This window comes from Thalassophryne amazonica, chromosome 3 (assembly GCF_902500255.1).
Source record: "Thalassophryne amazonica chromosome 3, fThaAma1.1, whole genome shotgun sequence".
In the NCBI taxonomy this organism is placed as follows: domain Eukaryota; kingdom Metazoa; phylum Chordata; class Actinopteri; order Batrachoidiformes; family Batrachoididae; genus Thalassophryne; species Thalassophryne amazonica.
Genome location: NC_047105.1, coordinates 131,106,215 through 131,133,749, shown reverse-complemented (window position 1 = coordinate 131,133,749; position 27,535 = coordinate 131,106,215). Strand labels below are relative to the sequence as shown.

General features: G+C 41.1%; 1 long non-coding RNA gene across 1 annotated transcript; it reads left to right on the top strand.

The window, feature by feature from the left end:
• The first annotated feature begins 5,553 nt into the window (after window positions 1–5,553).
• On the top strand, window positions 5,554–6,842 carry LOC117507631. Its single transcript, XR_004559799.1, has 2 exons — window positions 5,554–6,109; window positions 6,142–6,842. It is a non-coding gene; the product is annotated as an uncharacterized LOC117507631 (long non-coding RNA).
• Window positions 6,843–27,535: the final 20,693 nt, after the last annotated feature.

Here is a 27,535-nt window from a genome sequence, read left to right as displayed (position 1 = left end):
GTGTTTCGTGCTCCTCGGATTCCTGGCCTGGTGGAATGGAATTACGTTACTAATTGTTATGTTTGTTCACAGATACCTATATCCTCAACACACCCAGCTCTGGCGGCTAAACCGTACCCTGCTAGGGTGACAGAATGTCTTATCATACGGATGCATAATCAAACTGTATTTCGGGGGCAGCAGTTCTCAGCAAATCTGATAAGATGTAACACCACTTGCCTCAGTGCAACCACTTATATGATAGGGATTTCAACAGAGGACGTACAAGCGTGCCCAAGTGCTGCTCCATTGACTAGACTGAAGGGAAATGCAAAAATATCATCACGTTAAATTGTCATCACAACGGCCATTCCCAATTTGCTTTTACGGGACAGGGAATAAAAATGTAGGTAAAATTAAGAAACGTCTGTGTACCCAAACGTATGTTTTATCAAATAATTTAAGCCTAACCAAAACATAATATGTGGATGGTACTTATCTTCATCACATTGGACGGGGATGTAATTATACAGGCTCCTGTCCATGGGGAACGGATGAATTATGTGCTTATGTTAGTAAGTTTTTGCTACCACCTATAAATGGTACTCCGGTGTATGATGACATCTATTGGCTTTATGGTTCCAGACTGTACATGAGTCTCCCACCAAATTGGGGTGGTGTGTGTGCACCTACCCAGGTGACTGACCATACATATGTGGTAGGACCTCCACAGAGAAGAATGGCAGCACCAGACGGAGGAGATTGATATACCCAGATGTGTTACCACATGATCACATGTGGGGCTCGGATGTACTAAAGGACCAAAAAATTGTGGTCTGTAGGAGATAAAATAGCACATTCATTGTTCCCCTGGATAGGAGTGGGAAAAAATTCATTAATGATTGAAACTCTGAATTATCGATTGGGTCTGTTCATGAATGTAACTAAAAAAAATAGTAGCAGCTCAAAACACTGAAATAGATGCTTTACGTACCATGGTGATGCAAAATCGCATGGTTTTAGACTTGCTTACTGGTTCACAGGGAGGAGTTTGTGTTCTGCTGAACACAACATGCTGTACTTTCATCCCAGACTCCATTCATTCAGTGGATATGCAGGACGCATTGGAAGAGCTGAATAAACTTCGTGATGCAATGCATAAAGACACCCTAGCCGTGAACCGGTGGAATCCCTGGTCCTGGTTGACTTCAGGACCATGTTGGCAGTTACTATTGAAAATGGTGACACCAGTTATTATAGTCCTAATTCTGATTGGACTTTGCATGTGTTGTGTGATCCCTTATATCAAAACAATGGTTGGCAAAATGGTGTCAAATACATTTGTACAGTGTAATCTGGCCTTCCAACAAACTATGCCAAAATATCAAGCATTGAAACAGTCAGACCTTAGTGGAGAAAACTGTAATGACTGTACTGAGAATTATGATGATATTGAAAAGCTCACAACTCCAGTTCAAGCTTGAACTGTTGACGTGATGAGTTAACACACTCTTAGCCTATGAAGCTTTAGCTGAAAAAGTAATAAGACAAGTGGTGTAGTCGAATAATACAGAAAAAACAGTTCATTTATACCAGTCGGTAGGAGTGATGTATGGTGGTGGTGTGGTGATAACAGAATCTTTGACAGACTGCCACAAAATGTGTCAGGTTATTGTGCATTAATATCATTATTGTTACCCATGACCCCTGAAGACGTTACGACATATGCAGCCTCTCTTATTCCTGAGGATTGGCAGAAAGGCATAGCCAGACATAGAGTAAAAAGAGATTGGAAAGGAGTAGGAAATCCAACATATATTGACGCAATAGGAGTCCCCAGAGGAGTGCCTGACGAGTATAAACTGGTTGATCAAATAGCAGCTGGATTCGAATCTTCCATCTGTTGGTGGTGTTCAATTAATAAAAACGTGGACAGAATAGATTAAGTTAATAAACTAACTAACTAAGCTGGGTGATGCCTACTGTATGTTTAACAGGTGATAAACAGGTGGGAAATGTTAAGGATTTTATATATATATATATATGTTATCACTGTTAAACATTTGTACCTTCGTCTTCTGTCTTATGAAAATGGTGTTGTGCTGTTTGCACTTCACCCTGAGAATGTATGTGTTATTCAACCTTGTTTTAGCTTTGTCTTCTTTCTCATGAGAACGGTGTTGTGCTGTTTTGCACCTGTCTTAACCAAGCCTGAGAATTCAATTTTGTTTTAGCACTCTGGGGTCAATCTGAGCTGGGAATGAAGGGCTGGATGTACTTATTATTATAATATAACTTTGTTTTCGCAGCCTCTTAACGACTGGGAGTAAGAGAACGTTTTGACTGTTGTGATGTGGTGCTTAGTGTGAAGGAGTGTGAAGGACAGGACACTTCAGGCAGATGCAGAACAGCTGATAACTGCAACAGACGAACGAGATGTGCTGACCTGTGTAAAAGAAAGTGTCCTTCCTTACAGCTGCACTTATTGACGTATGCGTTTATGTTACGGGAAGAAACTTGTCTTGCGTCATCACCCCCACCCTTAGGACAAGTTTTTTGTTTATGTGATGAGGGCGTCTCTTAATAAAAAGAGCGGAAAAGCAGGCCAGACTTTAGTGTAGCCTTGGTGTACAGCCTGGCCGCACTCCGCGCGTAATATTTGACTTTCTGTCTCACTGGTGTTTCTTGACTCTGTTTGTCTTGTTAAAGGTTTAAAAATGTTTGGAGGAGAAAATACCCAACAGTTTCTTCCTGTTAAAAGGGAGTTTTTCCTTCCCACTGTTGCCAAGTGCTTGCTCACAGGGGGTCGTTTTGACCGTTGGGGTTTTTCCGTAATTATTGTATGGCCTTGCCTTACAATATAAAGCGCCTTGGGGCAACTGTTTGTTGGGGCAACTGATTTGGCGCTATATAAATAAATTTGATTTGATATATGAGCTCACTGGTTTCTGTAATGCTGGTACTGGGGATGGTGTGTGGAGCTGTGTTAGTGTCAGCAAGCAGCTCTTCTGATGGGACGTTGTCAGTGAGCCAGGGACTTGTACTCTTGATTGTGTTGCCAGACTGCTTTAGTCTGGCCTAAGTCTTCATTCTGTGCTCAGTGGATGCATGAGTCGTAGCAGGTGTTTGGGTATCATCCACTTCCTTAACACTACTCTTTCCTACCAGGATTTGGTCCTTGCATTCACACTGCTCAGTACTATGCTGATGTAGCCTCAGAATCTCCAGTTTTGAGAGTAGCTTCCTTCTATTGATGTTAGAACACTGAGCCACCAGCTGCTTCTTGGTCGGTGTGGAGATTGATCTTCTGTTCATCCATAGTTCCCACATGCGTTGCATGTAACCTCTCTCAGTGGGTCTGCTATCATAGTAGCACTCCATCAGTTCCATGTTGTCAGTCCTTTTCCATCTATGTCTTGTTCCAGTAGCTCATTTCCCTTCCGTGTATCCTGTTTCCTCAACAACTGACGTGGACCTTGTTAATACCCCATTTACACCGGACTGGGACCTGTATAAGACCTACAAGATCATGGCATTTTGTCAGCTCTCACAAGTTATGGCTGTGATCTATTATTTATGTTTACACCAAGCTTGCATAGCAACTGAATTGTGCGAGTAAAAAATATGTTAATATCCACGATCACTGATGCAACCCCATGCAGATTCAGTTGAGTCTATTACAACTCATAGGATCAAGTTGAGAGTGAGTTGGAGACATGTGAGAGTTTATAAAGAACGATTATGAGTCTGTATCTGTTAACTGATTGCACAAATTCTGCGAGTGTTTTAAACACTTCAGAGTGATGGCGACCAAGAGGGATCTTTTTTCCGACCATGGAGACCCCATTGTGACCAGCCTGCAACCCCAATGGGAGTTGGTTAGAGTGACGGCGAGCAGAGGGCAGTTTCCAATCGCATCTTGGTCGTGGACTCAGTGTAAATGGGGTGTAGCCCTGACGTCTGAGCCAGTATGGCCTTATTTATTTGTCTCTCGCTCGTGTTTTTGAGGTAGGCTGTGGGGGAGTCCTAGCCTGGGAACCCTTACTGGATATGTGTCCTGATCATTAGAATTTTTTTAATTCAAATCATTGGCTTATATATTTTTAATGAGTTGTAATGTGATTATAGATCTCTTGATGTCACATTTCATTTTGACATTATGTTGGAGTCCAACAAAAGTATGTGTGAAATGTAAAACTATAACTTGATGGTAAAATACACTCGGCCTTATAAGCATAGAAATAGGAAACAGAATGAGACCTTTTGACTGATTTAAAATAGGTCAAGGTTCGCCATCTTGGAACGTGTCCCAAGAATGCTCCCTTTGAATTTGAAGACCATGGCAGTAATAGGACTGGACATATGCTGAGCACAGACAGACGGACACAAGGCCTTCGCAATACCCGATGGCCATATTTTGGCCTGGGGTAACAAATTCTCTTGATGTACATTTCCACTTCATCAGTTCCATCAGTGCAATGACTTACTGTCATCAGGTCAAACTCACCACTTTGCGACTTTATTTTAATGAGTGTTGTTCTAACATTCATTAATTTAATTGTCTTTGCAGACATGCAGCCATTGTTGGTGATTAAAGAAGAACCTCTCCCTGAACACCAAGAATGGAATCTGAGTGTTGACCAGGAGGACATTAAAGAAGAAGAGAAGCTGTGGATAAGTCAGCAGGGAGAGCAGCTTCAGCAGCTGGAGGAGGCAGATCTCACCAAGTTTGGCTTCACAGTGAAGAGTGAAAATGATGATGAAAAACCAGAGTCATCACAGCTTCATCAAAGCCGAAGTGATGAGAGCACAGAAGCTGAGCCTGTAGCCAGCAGCTCATCTGTACACAGAACACTGACAGCAGAAGCTGATGGAGAGGACGATGGAGGACCACAAACAGCCAACAACTCAGGTCCAGACAGTCATATATCACGAGATACCAGTGGCAGGAGTTCAGATAGTTTTGGAACTGACACAGATTATAGTTATGACTGGAAACAGACCAGAGAATGTTTTAAATGTCGAAAAAATACCAATAAAATTAGTTCAAGCAATTGCAACATTGCTAAGAAACAATTTAATTGCCCTAGATATGTAAATGAATGTGGTCACATGAACAGTTCAGAGCAACACGTGGGGAGGCAATCAAGCATAAAACCATTTGGCTGTTCTGATCGGAGTAAAAGACAGAAACAGAAAGACGCTCTGAACAAACATGTGAGAATTCAGACGGGAAAGAAACCATTTGACTGTTCTGAATGTGGTCAAACATTTGGACAAAAGAGCCACCTGAAGAGACACATGATAATTCATACAGGACAGAAACAATTTGGCTGTTCTGAATGTGGTCAAAGATTTGGACAAAAGAGCAGTCTGAAGACACACATGATAATTCATACAGGACAAAAACAATTTGGCTGTTCTGAATGTGGTCAAAGATTTGGACGAAAGAGCACTCTGAATACACACATGATAATTCATTCAGGACAAAAACCATTTAGCTGTTCTGAATGTGGCCGAAGATTTGGACGAAAGAGCCACCTGAATGATCATGTGATAATTCATACAGGACAAAAACCATTTGGCTGTTCTGAATGTGGTCAAAGATTTGGACAAAAGATCACTCTGAACACACACATGATAATTCATATGGGACAAAAACAATTTGGCTGTTCTGAATGTGGTCGAAGATTTGGACGAAAAAGCCACCTGAATGAACACGTGATAATTCATACAAAACAAAAACCATTTTGCTGTTCTGAGTGTGGACGAAGATTTGGACTAAAGAGTTACCTGAACAGACACATGAAAATTCATACAACTTATGTAAGTGCTGCAGGGAAACGTCTGTCCTGTGCCAGCACTCGGCTGGATAACCCACCAGATCACCAAAGTACTGATCCCGGACCCCAGCGACAACAGCCTCAAAGAGCGAAAAGAAACGAAAAGCCAAATGGAAAGGATAAAAGAAGCAGAAGTGAAAGAAAACACCACATCTGCAAAAGTACACTTGATTTCCTCTAAAGTCCCAACATGTTTCACAGCAGAAAAAAATAGAAAGTATAAAGGAAGAATCCCAAGAAGAAGCAATGAGTGATCACTAGTCATGAGAGGAAGGGAAACAGGTAGAGTATGAAAGGAGTAAGTGGAAGAGGGAGGAAGAGTCGGTACTGCTGTGGGCAATAGAATATGCCAAAGTGAAACACACCAACCAGAGAGAAAGATGCATAGAATGGCATAAGGTATTTTCCCACCACTGCCCAAGTAAGAAAGACATACTAAGAGGATAATGTACCACCCAAAGACACAGTTTTCTCACAAAAACACTTCATGGATGAGTAAATACAAGCGATGCCAGATGAAATGAACTAAATAGTGAAGTACAACATGTCCTCTCACACAGCCCATTGCATCACCAAAAATAACCCTCCTCAGCAAACACATATTTGGCAAAGAACACCAGAACCAGTCAGCCTCTCACACAAAATGACAAGTACGAGTTATTCATTACCCCAACACATCAGGAGTCATTCACCACCCCAACAAATCAGGAGTCATTCATCACCCAAACCACAAAACAATACACAGATGTAGTCAGACCAAGAGCAGTGGGAATTAGAAGAATATTTAGCCAACAAGATTAAGGAAACAAGAAGAATGGACATGCAGGAGCATCCTAAACTGATGAAATTGAAGGAAGACAAAATGTTTAAAAATGTTTCTACAAAACATTAACCTAGGAGTGGCTAGACTGGTCCCAGAAGGAACAACATTGACCAAGTTAAACTGGAGTAAATTAGCCCCAGAATATTTGGAGCAAAGAGGAACCAGATGTAGGAAGAGGAATACTTTGCCACGATGGACAGCAGAAAATAGGCATGTAAGTGCAGAGATCTCCCAAATGACAATATTCCCAAACAACTTCAATGAGTAAACACCCACATTTGAAAGAAAACAATGACGGTTATTAATAAGTACATAAGTATTCACAGTCTTTGCCATGAAGTTCAAAACTGAGCTCCGGTGCATCCTGTTTCCACTGATCATCCTTGAGACTGTTGGCCATGGTTGCAGCAGATGACGATTGTCATGATGTGTTCATGACAGTTCCCACATTAGCCACCAGGTGTCATTGTAACACTGAGCAGCGTTGTGTGCACAAAAAGGCCACACTCTCAGGAGCACTACTTGCTTATCTTATGGCATGCTAAAAGTGGACACTCGTTTTGGCCAAACTTCTAGCCAGTTTCTGGGTATTCTGTGTTAGTAGGTGCCCACAGCCGATGTGCTTGATGAATTCCCCCATATAATTGTGATAATTCCTGTGAGATAATTAGTATATCTCATCTAAATTAATTCTAAATTATTTACCAGTAATAAAATTACAAAGATAACTGAGTAGCCGTAATAAATATTTAAGAAACTTAAAGTTTATGAGCAACTTCACCTGTTATCGCTCAAGCACACTGTAAACATTGACACGATGGAGTTTGATGCGAAAAAGTTCAGAAAGATACGATTGGAATGTTTTGATTACCATTTCCAGTTGGCGATGAAAGAGTTGGGTGTTAAAGTCAGAACAAGAAGCTGCACTGAAAGAGATCGATCTGGGAAGAGACACATTCTGTGTGTTGCTTCAATGAGAGCGGCACGCTGAGCAGGGTGGCAAAAGTAGTCCATCAAGCTCAATCTGTGGTCGCGAGCTATCCCACAATTCCACAATAGTAGAGATGTCAGTCCAATAGGAGCGGGACATGGAGCAGGGTGCAAAAAGGCTTGATGGAAGTGTAGAAGAAGAACTGCTGGGCTAAGAGCTAAGCACGTCATTCTGCAGTTCATATGTGTGCGTAAATGTTAATAAAGCCAGTTAACGAAACAAAGGCTTAATAGGTCGTGATAATGACCAACCTGGAAGTAAACAAAACAGTCGCGCAGTGGGGGCGCTTCTTGGCAACAGCACTCGTGAAAATCGTCCACTATCATAAAACGTCTAATCTGTAAGTTTAGTCGTCGATGTAAAATAGACAAATAATATAAGCAAGTAAGTATGTTTAACAGAGTAAAAGATTGGACTGGTTAATGAAATTGGGCCCTGCTGTCTGCTGGGATACTTTACGATTCTCTGAATGTTGAAATTTAAAATTTGGGGGAAAATATGGAGTTTATTGGGATTGGTATAAACTGAAATTCAACCAAATGTGCCCCCCTCCCCTTTCACTTTTTGATTGATTTTGATTATCACAGGTTTGTTTTTCCCCCCTCTTCATCTAAACACTGTTCACAATTCATCTTTGTGGAAATATGAAATTATAAATTTTACAAAAAAATATGGACTTATTTGGGGTGAAATTAACCCAAAATGTTTCTTCTAGGGCAGCACAGTGGAGTAGTGGTTAACACTGTTGCCTCACAGCAGAAAGGTCATAGGATTGATTCCCACCTGTGGCCTTTCTGTGTGGAGTCTGCATGTTCTCCCCATGTTTGCGTGGGTTCTCTCCGGGTGCTCCGGCTTCCTCCCACATCCAAAGATATGCAGATTAGGTGAATTGAAAACTTTAAATTGTCCATACAGTAGTGTTCAGAATAATAGTAGTGCTATGTGACTAAAAAGATTAATCCAGGTTTTGAGTATATTTCTTATTGTTACATGGGAAACAAGGTACCAGTAGATTCTCACAAATCCAACAAGACCAAGCATTCATGATATGCACACTCTTAAGGCTATGAAATTGGGCTATTAGTAAAAAAAAAAAAAAAAAAGTAGAAAAGGGGGTGTTCACAATAATAGTAGCAGCTGCTGTTGACACTACAAACTCAAAACTGTTATGTTCAAACTGCTTTTTTAGCAATCCTGTGAATCACTAAACTAGTATTTAGTTGTATAACCACAGTTTTTCATGATTTCTTCACATCTGCGAGGCATTAATTTTGTTGGTTTGGAACCAGGATTTTGCTCCTTTTCTAGTGTGCTTGGGGTCATTGTCTTGTTGAAACACCCATTTCAAGGGCATGTCCTCTTCAGCATAAGGCAACATGACCACTTCAAGTATTTTGACATATCCAAACTGATCCATGATATCTGGTATGTGATATATAACCTCTTCTGCACGTCTTTTATTTAACAGAGGGACTTTGCGGGGGATTCTTGCAAATAAATTAGCTTCACACAGGTGTCTTCTAACTGTCACAGCACTTACAGGTAACTCCAGACTGTCTTTGATCATCCTGGAGCTGATCAGTGGGTGAGCCTTTGCCATTCTGGTTATTCTTCTATCCATTTTGATGGTTGTTTTCCGTTTTCTTCCATGCGTCTCTGTTTTTTTTTTTGTCCATTTTAAAGCATTGTAGATCATTGTAGATGAACAGCCTATAATTTTTTTGCACCTGCGTATAAGTTTTCCCTTCTCCAATCAACATTTTAATCAAACTACGCTGTTCTTCTGAACAATGTCTTGAACGTCCCATTTTCCTCAGGCTTTCAAAAAGAAAAGCATGTTCAACAGGTGCTGGCTTCATCCTTAAATAGGGAACACCTGATTCACACCTGTTTGTTCCACAAAATTGACAAACTCACTGACTGAATGCCACACTACTATTATTGTGAATACCCCCTTTTTCTACTTTTTTTTTTTTTACTAATAGCCCAATTTCATAGCCTTAAGAGTGTGCATATCATGAATGCTTGGTCTTGTTGGATTTGTGAGAATCTACTGGTACCTTGTTTCCCATGTAACAATAAGAAATATACTCAAAACCTGGATTAATCTTTTTAGTCACATAGCACTACTACAGTATTATTCTGAACATTACTGTATGTGTGAATGGGTTTGTTTGTCTGTATGTGGCCCTGTGACAGACTGAGTCGTCAATGAATGAGTGTTACTTCTCTGTTTTAATGGCTTTTGATTCAGATTGGTTTGATTGATTCATTTAAACATTGTTCACAATTCTTCCTCACAAAATATTTAATTTTGTTATAAACATATACTGTTTGTTGGGAAAACAATAAAATTCACCCAAAATGCTTCTTTTCCTCCAGTTTCTGATACATTTTAATTCTGATGGTTTTGTTTGATTCATCAAAGCTCTGTTCTTCATTGCAAAATTTTGAAATTTGAATGTGGGCAAAATACCAACTTTTAGCACAAAGCTGGTCATATTTCTGACTTTGATGGGAGAGAAGAAAATTCAGTGAAATGAGATGGCATTCAAGATAATTTAAACTCATTAAAATTTTGGAGGAGAACCTCAGCTTACAGCAAATTTCTGTCCCCTGATACAGTTGAGCCACTGATGTCAACATTTCAGATGGTACTTCAGGTTTCATTCAAAAGTCTACACAATAGTGTAAACACTAAAATGCCTCTTACTTAATTTACAGCCATTGGTAAAGAGTTTCATTTGGGTTGTGTCATCATTTTCGTCGTCTGCATAGTGCGGGGAAATAGTTGGGAGAATAAACCCGGGTGAGCTCTGGTTATTAACTGGAACCAGTTCATGATGTCTGCTGCTGTGCCTGTAAGGTCAGAGGTCGATGGTGGAGGTGGAACGAGGAGTGTCTGAAAAGTTTTCTGATTCTGTCATGAAGACAATTTAGCAGAAGAAATGCTGGAAGATCAACATGACAGAACTGAGGACAATGGGGTGTCCAGACCGCCAGTGCTGACATTCAGCTGATCCAGGTTTCTTCAGTCAGTTGGATGTTGGCTCCTCCTCCTCTGTATGGACAGACACGCCCACCATCATGTGTCAGCTGAGTTCTGTGGTCATTCTGTAAAACACTCCTGCATTATGTTGGTGCGGTTCCATGACATCATATTAAAATGTTACCAATCAAGCCTCTGTGGGGACAGCTCACCTTTGACCTTTGCAACATTTTAGACAAAAAAAAAAATTACCAAAATGTAATTTATGGTGTTAATGTGGAACCTGTAGTATCACTCTAATACTGCGTTTACACATAGGTACAATGCATTACGAATATTTTCCCATCATTCATGGCACATTCCTGACTGTCAAGGATTTTATATAGTTCATGCTTATATTATCATTTATTTTATATAGTTCATGCTTATATTATTATTTATTTTATATAGTTCATGCTTATATTATCATTTATTTTATATAGTTTATGCTTATATTATCATTTATTTTCTTTTATGACTACGTGTACTTTTCCTCTTTGTGAGAAGAGGAGGTTTTAAAAAGAAAGACTTGTCTGCATTCTTCATGATTGAGCAAACTATTTTTCATTTTGCATAAGTGCCTTATCCTGCTTTGGACGAGCCACAAGGCTCATGTCGCAGGAATGGAAGGTTCCAGTCGTCACCTTGCCTCGATATCTCCCTCTTGCAGACATGACTCGTGTAACCTCTCCTGACTGTCCTTTTGTTTTTTCTCATGTTGATGAACTAAATAAAAAGCTGGGCCAGAGGAGGGGATTTTAGGAGAGCTTTGGAGCTGAGCACTTACAAGCTGCTTCTTGTTCTCCTCCTCTGTGCAGAGCAAAAATATATATATATTTCTCTGACTTGTTTCTTTACAGTGTCTGTGCCTCTCATTTCTTTAAAAACAGGGTGCAAACCCAACAGTTTTTTCCTGGCGCCCAACGTGGGGCATCGACATATCTCGAGTGAACGGAGGAAGACACACCGCAGACCGTGCACGGCCGATTCCACTAGAGGGATCGAAGGAAAGTCCTGAGGAGTGAATTCTCGGTCGGGCCGGTGACCATAGATGTCCACCTCCGCTCGCCGCAGTAGATTGACGATGCCTCCGAACCAAATGAGAGGCGCAACAAATTAACGTAAGTAATTACTGCCTGCCTGTGAGGATAAAATATGTTAACGAGGGTAATAAAGTGCGGGGGAGGGAGGTAGAGTCTGCCTGGCGCATTTGGCGGAGGGGTTCGAGTCCCCATCCGGCTAAGAAATACAGGAGGAGTAAAAATAAATTTCAGGAGAAGCAGTTAGAGAGACGCGAATTAATTGAATATTCCAAAAGTGAAACTTAAGTGTGTTTGTGGTATGAATGTGAGAGAATGGGACTGAGAGTGACTGAAGCACGGACAGCTTGATATCCTATTTTATCAGGGGACAAAAGTGAAGCTGTCATCTGCAAAGTAGGTCATTTTAAGTCCATACGCACCACACTCACATATTCCCGACGAGTCTGCAAAGAGGGGGATTCCAAGGAAGGTCCGCCCCATGGGGTAGAAGCTTGGCCTGAACTTTGCAGAATGAAGGGGAATAGGTGAACAACATGGGAAACACATGCACAGAAAATAAGCCCCTATTTCAGGGCGACGAAAAATATATGCACAAACGCAATCCGGAAAATCTGAAGTACATAACTAAATGGAAAAAGAAATATGGCTTTTCAGGTAAATTGGTTGTGCCAGATTGTGAAGGTTTGGTGTTAAAACTTACAGCAGCAGCAGCAAATAAAAAGGGTAACAGGAAAGCAAGAAAAGGAGGAGAAATAGTGTGTGCAAAAGTATAGCTCAGTGAAGCACAAATGAGAGTAGAGGCCATAAAGAGGAAGAAAGACGAGAAAGGAAAATCAGAGGGGAAAGTAATGTTTGTAAAACCTGAAGATAATGAGACGGCCGTGATGTAAATCCACCCCTGCAGACACAAAATCAGGCTGCAGCAAGACAAGCGGCGCCAACAGTGGCTCCACCACTGGTAAAGGACCCGATTTTTGACTCTAATTATCCCCAGGGGAGTTCTGAAGGTCCGTCATATGACCCAATAAGCTCACTGTATCCAAATCCATTTTTGGATAATCAGAGGGTGGAATTTTCAACTGTATTGACCCCGCCTGCGGCAACAAATTCTTTAATTCCCGAAAAATACATTTTGAGAGACAGGGCTATGATTAAGCCGCCTCTAAAATACGGTTTCAATATATCCCCAGATCACAGTTTTATCGCTCCAATGATCCAGGTCCCAAACCCAAATACAGCTCAAGGACAGCCGCCATTCCTTCATGTCTTCCGTCCGTGGACACCAGAAGAGGCAGCAAAGGCCGTGTCTGGCCTGCCAGACCCACAAGCTGATGTGGAAGAGTGGGTAAAAGGAATAGAGGACATTATAAAAGCGTATAGGTTGAATGGCTGTGAAGTAGGACAGGCCATGCAATTGGCTCTGGGACGAAACTGGGTCCACGTGAGAGGGACATTTACAGGACGTGCTGCAAATGGCACGGTCCTGCCGTATGGGAATGAGGAAGATCCGGCAGCGGCGTTACAGGTTCAAATAACCGATCTAATGACCAGAGTTAAAAACAAGTTTAAACAGAAAGCGGACTATGGTAAAATAAATGCGTGTAAACAAAAGGCAGATGAGGATGTGGATGATTATAATCAGCATTTAGGGACAGTTTTCCATGCAGACAGTGGTATACCGCATAGTGATGATCAAGCAGGAGCATATCAAAATCAGCTGAAACAAGCCCTCCTGAATGGTTTGAAGCCAGAAATTAGTGCATGGATCAAAAAGCACAATGTGACTACTGACTCGGATGATATGACTAAGATAATGGATTGGGCAAGACATGCAGCAAAAGTGACCGGACAGACAAAACCCCAAACTTCTGTCTTTGTGACTGAAGATTTTTCTGAAATCTTCCATCAAATGGGAGGCTTTAGGGGCTGGGGTCGTGGACGCGGCCGTGGTCGAGGAGGTTTTCGAGGTGGAGGGCGTGGTCATCCCAAATCAGGCCCACAGGAGAGTACCTGTTGGAAGTGTGGAGAATTTGGCCATTGGCAAAGGGATTGTCCCCACCAAGGTCCACCTAAAGACCATCAGCCCCTCCTCATTCACAATGACTAGAAGAAGGTGAGAATGGAGAAAAGGTCAGAGTGGCTGAACTGGACGTGACAACAAACACACCAATAAGTGACAACATTGATGAGTTACCAGAAAAACAGATAACAATCGCAGTGGATATTCATGGAGCATGGTCATTACCACTCCTGAAAGAAAGACCTGTGGTGACTCTAAAGGTAAATGGACAGGACATGGATTTTCTCTGTGACACAGGAGCATGTAGGACAGTGATAACAGACAGACCTCCCGGAACTAAATTTGCAAAAGAAGTTGTTTGGGTAAAATCTGCAAATGGACAGGTGAATTCAGAGAAAATATTGAAGTTTGTCAATTTTGAAGATCCTGAAACGGACCAAACTGCTTGTGTCTCTGTGGTTTATTCGCCCCATTGTCCAGTAAATTTACTGGGATGAGATTTGATGACTGCCTTATCTATAGGAGTCACACAGTAGGTGGTATGAGAGCTATGAGACAGCCCGCTACTGTATATACAAATTTGGCCCAGGCCTGGCAGTACTCTTTGGATCTGTCGGAGTTGAGACAAACTGAACAATTATTGGAGGAAGGTCTGATGACCTGTGAAAACAGAGAACACGTAGTAATGATGTCACCAAAAGATCTACACATAACTATGCTATTCACTCCACAAAAGGATGAAAGGTATGGAGCAGGATTTTTGAAAATTCCATCAGAATTACAGACAGAAGCACACCTATACACAGACAGAAAAACCACCTCTGTGTGTAGTGTAGTGCTGACCCAAAGGGCAGACAAATGGTACAGAGGAAAACCTGAGGCTGTGCTGCATATTTCACTGACAAGGGCAGACACTCAGTCCTGGAAGGACCTTGGAGGAATTGCTAAAATAGCTGAGGAAGCGACTGATTGGCACGAAGCAGATGCAATGTCGGTGTGGGATTTCAGTCCATCCACAGGCTTGTATCGGAAATACATGTTTGTAAGTGCTTGGACGACACCGGTGATACATGAAGTAGATCTGGACGATTGAAATTTAACAACATCTGTGTTGTTGATACAGGAAGATGAGACTTTATTGGCCAAACTGCCTCCTCATCTCTGGGTGAATGCACCCACAGATGTAGGACTGTTGAAAAACATTCCGCCAGTCAAAATTAAGCCACGATCTGATTGGAGACCACGGATCAAACAATATCCGTTAAAACCTGAAGCAGAAAAAGGAATTGAACCGGTTATTGCAGAATTACTGGAAGCAGGAGTCATCAGGGGATGTTTAGATGCATCCTGTAACACTCCAATATATCCTGTGGAAAAAAGCAGACAATCAGAATTGGCGAATGGTACAAGACCTACGTGCAGTAAATGCTGCAGTAGAAACTAGCGCCCCTCTGGTCCCAGACCCACATACACTGCTAAATAGATTAAGTCCTGGAAACATGTACTTCTCTGTCATAGACATCAGTAATGCATTTTTCTCAGTACCTGTTCATCCAGACTCTCAATTTTGGTTTGCTTTTACATTTAAAGGGAAAAGATACACATATACAAGACTCCCTCAAGGTTTTGCTGACAGTCCGACCATTTTTACACAAGCAATAAATTGTTGCTTATCTTCATTTACTCCACCAGAAGATTCACATATCCTGGTGTATGTAGATGACATTTTGGTGGCAGGAAAGACAAAAGACAGCTGTACAAAATGTACCATGATGCTTTTGCAACATTTGGCAGAAACAGGAAGTAAAATTAAAAAGCAAAAGTTGCAGTTCGTGCAACCACAAGTGACTTATTTAGGCCACATCCTATCAGCTGAGGGGAAACGAATACAAGATGATCGAAAGCACGCTATTCTCAAAGCGCCTAAACCGTCAATGAAAAAGGAAATGATGACTTTCTTAGGTATCTGTAATTATTGCAGAGCCTGGATTCCATGTTATGCAGAGAAGATGCAGAAATTGCAGGATTTAATACACTCTATACCAATGGCTATGACTGACAAAATACAGTGGAATAAAGAAGCTGAAGAACAGTTTACAGCTCTTAAACAAGAACTTGTGAGTTCCACAGTATTATCTCTGCCCAATTATGCCAAGCCATTTACTCTCATGGTGGACACAAAACAGGGATTCATGTGTGCAGTCTTGCTACAACAACATGGTAATAAAAATAAACCAGTTGGCTATTATTCCAAATGTTTGGATCCAGTGGCACAGGGCCTACCTCCCTGTGTCCAAGCAGTATGCTGAGTAGCAATGGCAGTGGAAATTACAGCGGATGTTGTTTTGTTCCACCCATTGACTGTGAAAGTACCACACACAGTCAGTGTGTTACTCCTGCAAACAAAGATGACATTCTTATCGCCTGCTAGACAGATAGCATATACAGCAATGCTATTGTCTCAGCCACACATTACCATTGAAACATGCAACACCTTGAATCCCACCACGCTCCTACCTACTGAGACAGATGGTGAACCGCATGATTGTTTGGCAGACACAGAGAAACAACAATTACCTCGAGCAGACTTAACAGACGAACCATTTACAGATGGACTACATTACTTTGTGGATGGCTCATGTTTCAAAGATCAGAAAGGACAGACATTAACAGGCTATGCTGTTGTTCAATTACCAAATACTGTTATTGAAGAAAAACAGAGTGATCATTTTAAATCAGCCCAAGCTGCAGAACTCATTGCATTAACCAGACCTTGTATCTTGGCTAAAGGACAGAAACTGACAGTCTATACAGATAGTCAATATGCATTTTCAGCAATTTGGTTCTTTGCAAAACAATGGCAACAAAGAGGTATGATAACCTCTACAGGGAAACAAGTGACACATGCAGGCTTACTCACAAATTTGCTAGAAGCAGTGACATTACCATCATACCTGGCATTATGTAAATGCCCAGCCCACACCAGAGGCACAGATTTTGTCTCCAGAGGAAACCGTCTCGCAGACAAAATAGCGAAAGAAGCAGCAGCTGGTCAATATGGCACTTCTTCTATTTACACAGCTCAGACAGACAATGAACCATTAATAGATTCTGACCTTTTACTGGATATGCAAAAACAAGCACCAGCACAGGAACGAAATCTGTGGTTGAAAAATGGGGCAACCCCAAAGGGCTTTATTGTGTACATAACAAACCCATCCTACCCAAAAGCTTATTCAAAGCAGCTGCAATTGCGACACATGGGTTAACGCATGTGTCGACAGGGGGGATGGTATATATGGTAGACCAACACTTTATTACCTATGGATTTAATTTATACTCAAAAAAGTTTTGTAAAGCCTGTGTTACCTGATTGAAACACAACCCACAGGAACACAACCCCCAGAGAGGGCAATTCCCAAAACCACAGTATCCTTTTCAAATTGTTCATATGGACTTTATTGAACTAAATCAATGTGGACCTTATCAATACTGTCTCGTATTAATTGATGCTTTTTCAAAATGGGTAGAAATCGTTCCATCACAAAAAGCAGATGCTTTAACAGTAGCAAAAGCACTGTGTAAGACAATTATTCCGTATTATGGAATACCAGAGACATTGTACAGTGATAATGGAACACATTTTGTAAATGAAGTTGTACAAAGAGTAGCAGAACACATGAAAATTAAGTTAAAACATCATTGTGCTTATCACCCACAAAGTGCAGGATTAGTGGAAAGGACAAATGGCACAATAAAAACAAGATTAAGGAAATGTATGGAAGAGACAAAACGAACCTGGATTGAATGTTTGGACCTAGTAAAATTGTATATGAGAATAACACCAACACCATCAGGTTTAACACCATTTGAGATACTTTATGGACGACCATATCGTCTACCAATTTTTGACATGGATACAGCAGATGAGGAACAAACATTAGCAGATTTTATGAAAAAGACATTAACACAGAAAGAAATAACTCAAACACATTTACTGCCGAATAATTCTGATCTTCCACAGGACGGCCTTCCAGTAGTCCAACCAGGAGACTGGGTGTTCATCAGAGTGATTAAGAGGAAGAACTGGTCCAGTCCTCGTTGGGATGGTCCATACCAAGTGCTGTTAACAACACCAACTGCAGTAAAGATAGCGGAGAGATCAACGTGGATACATCTAAGTCACTGTAAGATACAGCGTGTGTTGGCTGCCTCCACAGTGTAAGGGGAAGTCTGGCTACAAAGGGAGTCTATTTAATTAGCAATAGGTTGTCTCAACGCCAGTGAAGCAGGGAGATCCTTGCACTATTAGGTGAGGTTGGTCAACAGCACTGTATCCTAGCAATCATGACTGAACTACAGCAGACCCCGGAGCGGCGTGCTCAGCGCCGCCGTTGCCGGACTGTTGGTAGGGCAGCCGGTTGCGCTGTGATCTTAGTGTGTTTTGTGCTCCTCGGATTCCTGGCCTGGTGGTTGACCCAAGAATTGAAGCTCACTGTGGACCGAGCCAGAGAACAACAGAAGCTACGTCAGAAGAGGTTTATTCATAATGTGAATGAGACAGATGGACACCCTCATATATACCATACTAATTTGTGGTACAGATATGTTCATTTATTGGCTATGGAATTACATGTTACTAATTGTTATGTTTGTTCGCAAATGCCTATATCCTCAACACACCCAGCTCTGACGGCTAAACCGTACCCTGCTAGGGTGACAGAATGTCTTATCATACGGATGCATAATCAAACTGTATTTCGGGGACAACAGTTCTCAGAAAATCTGACAAGACGTAATACCACTTGTCTCAGTGCAATCAATCAATCAATTTTATTTATATAGCGCCAAATCACAACAAACAGTTGCCCCAAGGTGCTTTATATTGTAAGGCAAGGCCATACAATAATTACGTAAAAACCCCAACGGTCAAAACGACCCCCTGTGAGCAAGCACTTGGCGACAGTGGGAAGGAAAAACTCCCTTTTAACAGGAAGAAACCTCCAGCAGAACCAGGCTCAGGGAGGGGCAGTCTTCTGCTGGGACTGGATGGGGCTGAGGGAGAGAACCAGGAAAAAGACATGCTGTGGAGGGGAGCAGAGATCAATCACTAATGATTAAATGCAGAGTGGTGCATACAGAGCAAAAAGAGAAAGAAACACTCAGTGCATCATGGGAACCCCCCAGCAGTCTAAGTCTATAGCAGCATAACTAAGGGATGGTTCAGGGTCACCTGATCCAGCCCTAACTATAAGCTTTAGCAAAAAGGAAAGTTTTAAGCCTAATCTTAAAAGTAGAGAGGGTGTCTGTCTCCCTGATCCGAATTGGGAGCTGGTTCCACAGGAGAGGAGCCTGAAAGCTGAAGGCTCTGCCTCCCATTCTACTCTTACAAACCCTAGGAACTACAAGTAAGCCTGCAGTCTGAGAGCGAAGCGCTCTATTGGGGTGATATGGTACTATGAGGTCCATAAGATAAGCTGGGACCTGATTATTCAAAACCTTATAAGTAAGAAGAATTTTAAATTCTATTCTAGAATTAACAGGAAGCCAATGAAGAGAGGCCAATATGGGTGAGATATGCTCTCTCCTTCTAGTCCCCGCTAGTACTCTAGCTGCAGCATTTTGAATTAACTGAAGGCTTTTCAGGGAACTTTTAGGACAACCTGATAATAATGAATTACAATAGTCCAGCCTAGAGGAAATAAATGCATGAATTAGTTTTTCAGCATCACTCTGATACAAGACCTTTCTAATTTTAGAGATATTGCGTAAATGCAAAAAAGCAGTCCTACATATTTGTTTAATATGCGCTTTGAATGACATATCCTGATCAAAAATGACTACAAGATTTCTCACAGTATTACTAGAGGTCAGGGTAATGCCATCCAGAGTAAGGATCTGGTTAGACACCATGTTTCTAAGATTTGTGGGGCCAAGTACAATCTAATCCGTCTAATATACTGCCTAAGGGAAGCATGTATAAAGTGAATAAAATTGGTCCTAGCACAGAACCTTGTGGAACTCCATAATTAACCTTAGTCTGTGAAGAAGATTCCCCATTTACATGAACAAATTGTAATCTATTAGATAAATATGATTCAAACCACCGCAGCGCAGTGCCTTTAATACCTATGGCATGCTCTAATCTCTGTAATAAAATTTTATGGTCAACAGTATCAAAAGCAGCACTGAGGTCTAACAGAACAAGCACAGAGATGAGTCCACTGTCTGAGGCCATAAGAAGATCATTTGTAACCTTCACTAATGCTGTTTCTGTACTATGATGAATTCTTAAACCTGACTGAAACTCTTCAAATAGACCATTCCTCTGCAGATGATCAGTTAGCTGTTTTACAACTACCCTTTCAAGAATTTTTGAGAGAAAAGGAAGGTTGGAGATTGGCCTATAATTAGCTAAGATAGCTGGGTCAAGTGATGGCTTTTTAAGTCATGGTTTAATTACTGCCACCTTAAAAGCCTGTGGTACATAGCCAACTAATAAAGATAGATTGATCATATTTAAGATCGAAGCATTAAATAATGGTAGGGCTTCCTTGAGCAGCCTGGTAGGAATGGGGTCTAATAGACATGTTGATGGTTTGGATGAAGTAACTAATGAAAATAACTCAGACAGAACAATCGGAGAGAAAGAGTCTAACCAAATACCGGCATCACTGAAAGCAGCCAAAGAGAATGATATGTCTTTGGGATGGTTATGAGTAATTTTTTCTCTAATAGTTAAAATTTTATTAGCAAAGAAAGTCATGAAGTCATTACTAGTTAAAGTTAAAGGAATACTCGGCTCAATAGAGCTCTGACTCTTTGTCAGCCTGGCTACAGTGCTGAAAAGAATCCTGGGGTTGTTCTTATTTTCTTCAATTAGTGATGAATAGTAAGATGTCCTAGCTTTACGGAGGGCTTTTTTATAGAGCAACAGACTCTTTTTCCAGGCTAAGTGAAGATCTTCTAAATTAGTGAGACGCCATTTCCTCTCCAACTTACGGGTTATCTGCTTTAAGCTGCGAGTTTGTGAGTTATACCACGGAGTCAGGCACTTCTGATTTAAAGCTCTCTTTTTCAGAGGAGCTACAGCATCCAAAGTTGTCTTCAATGAGGATGTAAAACTATTGACGAGATACTCTATCTCACTTACAGAGTTTAGGTAGCTACTCTGCACTGTGTTGGTATATGGCATTAGAGAACATAAAGAAGGAATCATATCCTTAAACCTAGTTACAGCGCTTTCTGAAAGACGTCTAGTGTAATGAAACTTATTCCCCACTGCTGGGTAGTCCATCAGAGTAAATGTAAATGTTATTAAGAAATGATCAGACAGAAGGGGGTTTTCAGGGAATACTGTTAAGTCTTCAATTTCCATACCATAAGTCAGAACAAGATCTAAGATATGATTAAAGTGGTGGGTGGACTCATTTACATTTTGAGCAAAGCCAATTGAGTCTAATAATAGATTAAATGCAGTGTTGAGGCTGTCATTCTCAGCATCTGTGTGGATGTTAAAATCGTCCACTATAATTATCTTATCTGAGCTAAGCACTAAGTCAGACAAAAGGTCTGAAAATTCACAGAGAAACTCACAGTAACGACCAGGTGGACGATAGATAATAACAAATAAAACTGGTTTTTGGGACTTCCAATTTGGATGGACAAGACTAAGAGTCAAGCTTTCAAATGAATTAAAGCTCTGTCTGGGTTTTTGATTCATTAATAAGCTTGAATGGAAGATTGCTGCTAATCCTCCGCCTCGGCCCGTGCTATGAGCATTCTGGCAGTTAGTGTGACTCGGGGGTGTTGACTCATTTAAACTAACATATTCATCCTGCTGTAACCAGGTTTCTGTAAGGCAGAATAAATCAATATGTTGATCAATTATTATATCATTTACTAACAGGGACTTAGAAGAGAGAGACCTAATGTTTAATAGACCACATTTAACTGTTTTAGTCTGTGGTGCAGTTGAAGGTGCTATATTATTTTTTCTTTTTGAATTTTTATGTTTAAATAGATTTTTGCTGGTTATTGGTGGTCTGGGAGCAGGCACCGTCTCTACGGGGATGGGGTAATGAGGGGATGGCAGGGGGAGAGAAGCTGCAGAGAGGTGTGTAAGACTACAACTCTGCTTCCTGGTCCCAAGCCTGGATAGTCACGGTTTGGAGGATTTAAGAAAATTGGCCAGATTTCTAGAAATGAGAGCTGCTCCATCCAAAGTGGGATGGATGCCGTCTCTCCTAACAAGACCAGGTTTTCCCCAGAAGCTTTGCCAATTATCTATGAAGCCCACCTCATTTTTTGGACACCACTCAGACAGCCAGCAATTCAAGGATAACATGCGGCTAAACATGTCACTCCCGGTCCGATTGGGGTGGGGTCCAGAGAAAACTACAGAGTCCGACATTGTTTTTGCAAAGTTACATACCGATTAATGTTAATTTTAGTGACCTCCGATTGGCGTAACCGGGTGTCATTACTGCCGACGTATTACAATCTTACCAAATTTACGCTTAGCCTTAGCCAGCAGTTTCAAATTTCCTTCAGTGTCGCCTGCTCTGGCCCCCGGAAGACAATTGACTATGGTTGCTGGTGTCGCTAACTTCACATTTCTCAAAACAGAGTCGCCAATAACCAGAGTTTGATCCTCGGCGGGTGTGTCGCCGAGTGGGGAAAAACGGTTAGAAATGTGAACGGGTTGGTGGTGTACACGGGGCTTCTGTTTATAACTACGCTTCCTCCTCACAGTCACCCAGTCGGCCTGCTTTCCCGGCTGCTCGGGATCTGCCAGAGGGAAACTAACGGCGGCTAAGCTACCTTGGTCCGCACCGACTACAGGGGCCTGGCTAGCTGTAGAATTTTCCACAGTGCGGAGCCGAGTCTCCAATTCGCCCAGCCTGGCCTCCAAAGCTACGAATAAGCTACACTTATTACAAGTACCATTACTGCTAAAGGAGGTCGAGGAATAACTAAACATTTCACACCCAGAGCAGAAAAGTGCGGGAGAGACAGGAGAAGCCGCCATGCTAAACCAGCTAAGAGCTAGTAGCTGCACTAAGCTAGCGGATTCCTAAAAACACACAAAGTGACTAATGTGTAAATAATTTAGAGGTGATTCAAGCAGAGGGAGTGCTTTAGTTAAGGCATGTGAAGATTACACTGTGAAACAAATTGTTATCTAGGTAACTAGATCAATCTAACTGCGCAGATTAAACAGCTAACAGATACAGAAAAACACCGCTGTGCTCCGCAACAGGAAGTGATACAATACCGCAGTGAGAGCCAACCACCAGTAGAGTGTGGTTGGCTCTCACTGCCTATCATAAAAGTGCAACCACTTTTATGATAAGGACTTCAACAGAAGATGTACAAGTGTGCCCAAGTGCTGCTCCATTGACTAGACTGAAGGGAAATGCAAAAATATCATCACGTTAAATTGTCATCACAACGGCCATTCCCGATTTGCTTTTACGGGACAGGGAATAAAACTGTAGGTAAAATTAGGAAACGTCTGTGTACCCAAACTTATGTTTTATCAAATGATTTATGCCTAACCAAAACATATTATGTGCATGGTACTTATCTTCATCACATTGGACGTGGATGTAATTATACAGGCTCCTGTCCATGGGGAACGGATGAATCGTGTGCTTATGTTAGTAAGTTTTTGCTACCACCTATAAATGGTACTCCGGTGTATGATGACATCTATTGGCTTTGTGGTTCCAGGTTGTACATGAGTCTCCCACCAAATTGGGGTGGTGTGTGTGCACCTACCCAGGTGACTGACCATACATATGTGGTAATGCCAAGGACCTCCACAGAGAAGAATGGCAGCACCAGACGGAGGAGATCGATATACCCAGATGTGTTGCCACATGATCACATGTGGAGCTTGGATGTACCGAAGGACCAAAAATTGTGGTCTGTAGGAGATAAAATAGCACATTCATTGTTCCCCTGGATAGGAGTGGTAAAAAGTGCATTAATGATTGAAACTCTGAATTATCGATTGGGTCTGTTCATGAATGTAACTGAGAAAATAGTAGCAGCTCAAAATACTGAAATAGATGCTTTACGTACCATGGTGATGCAAAATTGCATGGCTTTAGACTTGCTTACTGGTTCACAGGGAGGAGTTTGTGTTCTGCTGAACACAACATGCTGTACTTTCATCCCAGACTCCATTCATTCAGTGGATGTGCAGGACGCATTGGAAGAGCTGAATAAACTTCGTGATGCAATGCATAAAGACACTCTAGCCGTGAGCCAGTGGGATCCCTGGTCCTGGTTGACTTCAGGACCATGGTGGCAGTTACTATTGAAAATAATGACACCAGTTATTGTAGTCCTAATTCTGATTGGACTTTGCATGTGTTGTGTGATCCCTTGTATCAAAAGAATGGTTGGCAAAATGGTCTCAAATACATTTGTACAGTGTAATCTGGCTTTCCAACAACCTATGCCAAAATATCAAGCATTGAAACAGTCAGACCTTAGTGGAGAAAACTATAATGACTGTGTTGAATTATGATGATACTGAAAAGCCCACAACTCCAGTTTAAGCTTGACCTGTTGACGTGATGAGTTAACACACTCTTAGCCTATGAAGCTTTAGCTGAAAATGTAATAAGACAAGTGGTTAAAGTGGACATATTTTCTATTGAAGTGTGTTTTGGACATGACAAACTTATGTAAACAAACGATAAACAGGGAGGATTATGTCAAGGATTTTATATAGTTCATGCTTATATTATCATTTATTTTATATAGTTCATGCTTATATTATTTATTTTATATAGTTTATGCTTATATTATCATTTATTTTATATAGTTCATGCTTATATTATCATTTATTTTCTTTTATGACTACGTGTACTTTTCCTCTTTGTGAGAAGAGGAGGTTTTAAAAAGAAAGACGTCTGCATTCTTCATGATTGAGCAAACTATTTTTCATTTTGTATAACTGCCTTATCCTGCTTTGGACAAGCCACAAGGCTCATGTCGCAGGAATGGAAGGTTCCAGCCGTCACCTTGCCTCGATATCTCCTTCTTGCAGACATGACTCGTGTAACCTCTCCCGACTGTCCTTGTTTGTTTTTTCTCATGTTGATGAACTAAATAAAAAGCTGGGCCAGAGGAGGGTATTTTAGGAGAGCTTTGGAGCTGAGCACTTACAAGCTGCTTCTTGTTCTCCTCCTCTGCGCAGAGCAAAAATATATATATATTTGTCTCTCTGACTGGTTTCTTTACAGTGTCTGTGCCTCTCATTTCTTTAAAAACAGGGTGCAAACCCAACACTGACATTCTTAATGGGATTTAACACATCTGAAAAGGGTTCCTAACAGCGTGTTTTGGTTTGTGATGCACGTGATATTCTTGGAGTATGTTTTTTCCTGCCAAAAAAAATCTTCCATAAATGTCACAAATAATCCTGATTCCTTGGTTGCACAGCTGAGCGTGTCGATACATAGTGATTAGTGGTGATCCGTAATAGAGTATGCCAGTATGCACAGTGTATTCTTGATGGTTCTTGGAGTAGAGTCATGACACAAAAGCTGTCATGAACTGACAATTTTCACACGCCGTCAGGTATCACTGTGACCCACTACTAATCATTCATTTCACATGTGCGCAATCACGATTGATGTAAACCCTGTGGCACATTACAAAGTAGCAAAGTGGTGTTTAGTTGGTCAAGTTGCACTCCAGACCAGGACCTGTACCACATTTACTCCTGCTGATGCTCCTCAGGGCATTGGTCCTGCTGTGGATCCATATGGATGTTGTGGAGTGATGTGGATGTGATGTCCAGGCCAGTTTGAAGTTCACCAGTGACCATCTGGATGATCCAGAGGAGGCATGGGAGAAGGTCATGTGGTCAGATGAGACCAGAATAGAGCTTTTTGGAATCAACTCCACTTACCAGGTTTAGAGGATGAGAACAACCACAAGAAAACCATCCCAACCATGAAGCATGGGGGTGGAAACATCATACTCTGGGGGTGCTCTTCTGCAATCCCTTACCAAAAAATAGTACTGATAAGTATATAAAAAGTAAACTGGAAGTATACTTGAAACATACTTGCATGTACTACTTTTTGGTAAGGGAAAGGGTACAGGATGACTGCACCGTATTGAAGGGAGGATGGATGGGGTCATGTATTGTGACATTTTGGCAAACAACCTCCTTTCCTCAGTAAGAGCATTAAAGATGGGTCATGGCTGGGTCTTCCAGCATGACAATGACCCCAAATACTCAGCCAGGGCAACTAAGGAGGGGCTCCGTAAGAAGCATTTCAAGGTCCTGGAGTGGCCTGGCCAGTCTCCAGACCTGAACTCGATAGAAAATCTTTAGAGGGAGCTGAAACTCCAAACCTGAAAGATTTGGAGAAGATCTGTAGGGAGGAGTGGACCAAAATCCCTGCTGCAGTGTGTGCAAACCTGGTGAAAAACTACAGGAAACGTTTGACCTATGTAATTGTAAACAAAGGCTACTGTACTAAATATTAACATTGATTTTCACAGGTGTTCAAATACTTATTTGCAGCAGTAACATATAAATTATTAAAAAAAATCATACATTATGATTTCCTGATTTTTTTTTTTTTTTTAGGTTATGTCTCTCACAGTGGACATGCACCTAAGATGAAAATTTCAGACCACTCCATGATTTCTAAGTGGGAGAACTTGCAAAATCGCAGGATGTTCAAATACTTATTTTCCTATATATATATATATAGTGACAGTTTAGAAGCAGGACATGACAATTCACAAGGGCGTGCTTCAACTTAATATCACTCACCACACATGTTTTTAATATAAAGATTAGTACCACTCCCTGCTGGAATGGGATAAGTCCAGAAAGTAGTTAGCAATACGCACGCAGAACTGCTGTAAGCAAGTGGTTTTAATTTGACAAATGACAGTGGCTGAAGACATACCACTAAATAATTTCACTCATGGTTCCAACATGAAACAACATGAAGTCACTCATGGTAATAGCAACATGAGACTTATCTAAACTTCCAAAACCATTTGAGCTACAAAAACACAATTCAATAACACTAACAACACATTTAAACTAACATTGCATTTCAGCACAATATCCATTGTTTATTGCTTAGTGAAAACTGCTAATTTCTTCAAAAATATCTGTCCTATGTACCTTCGGTTTTACAGTGTTCATCCTTGATTCAAAACATATAAGTGTAGCCTGGTAAAATTAACACTGCACAGGACACAACAATTTGGGGGGTCTTTAATTCTGAATAAAATAAATTAGTGGTTAGAGTTACAATTTTTACAAAATGTAAATACAAATTCTTTAAAATAAATAAAACCAGGAAAAGGTCATTAAAACTCAGGGATCTCTGGTTTTCCCTGTAACAATGACCCCTGACACAGAACTCCTTCCTGAAATTTCCAATGCAGCGTCTGTAAACTCACAAAATGGCCCCTTTAATCCAGTTTTGCATAAACACAGCCACAAATGGTCACATTCCCCAAATATCTACAGCTAAATAAAAAAGGGCTGTGCAATAAAAATAGGAAAAAATAAATCACTAAAAGCAACTGGAGGAAATAATATGCATATAAGGCGCCTTGGGGCAACTGTTTGTTGTGATTTGGCGCTATATAAATAAAATTGATTTGATTTGATATGTCGCGGACATGAATGAGCGAAGTTCATCAGCATCTCACCATGTCATTTAGGTTCTTCAGACTTTATTTTGAGTAAATGCTTCAGGGGAGCATTAGCATGGCAAAAACCTTTCAGCTTCTGGGGGGCTTCATCACGG